At 77.2% G+C, this 311-nt stretch overlaps 1 protein-coding gene across 3 annotated transcripts in view; it reads left to right on the top strand.

The window, feature by feature from the left end:
* Nucleotides 1–311, top strand: part of LOC104827890 (cysteine protease ATG4B) — a 42,823-nt gene that overhangs the window by 32,423 nt on the left and 10,089 nt on the right. The window lies entirely within an intron of this gene.

The raw sequence follows: 311 nt of genomic DNA, 5'->3' as shown, positions 1-311 counted from the left end.
TCGCGCGGGGGGGCGCCCCCCCCCCGCCCCTTCCGCCGCCGCCGCCCGGCCAATCCCGGCCAGCGTTCCCCCTCGCGCCGCTCTACGCGGCGGAAGGGCACAGAGACGCCGCGGTCCTCCAAGGAGGCGGGGAGGCTGCGAGGCGCGAAAGCGAGGCTCCGCCCCCCCCGCCCGCCCTACCCCTCATGAATATGCAGCGAGAGCGTCCCCGGCGACCAATGAGCGCTGGGCGGGCTATGAATATGGGATGAGGCCGGGGCCGCGGCCCTTGTCATGCGGGCCCGGCAGGCGGCGGGAAGCGGCGGCGGCGG

Source organism: Haliaeetus leucocephalus, unplaced genomic scaffold, assembly GCF_000737465.1.
Source record: "Haliaeetus leucocephalus isolate CR32 unplaced genomic scaffold, Haliaeetus_leucocephalus-4.0 Scaffold143, whole genome shotgun sequence".
Taxonomy (NCBI): Eukaryota; Metazoa; Chordata; class Aves; order Accipitriformes; family Accipitridae; genus Haliaeetus; species Haliaeetus leucocephalus.
The sequence above is the reverse complement of the archived record's forward strand: the minus strand, read 5'-3'. Positions and strand labels throughout refer to the sequence as shown.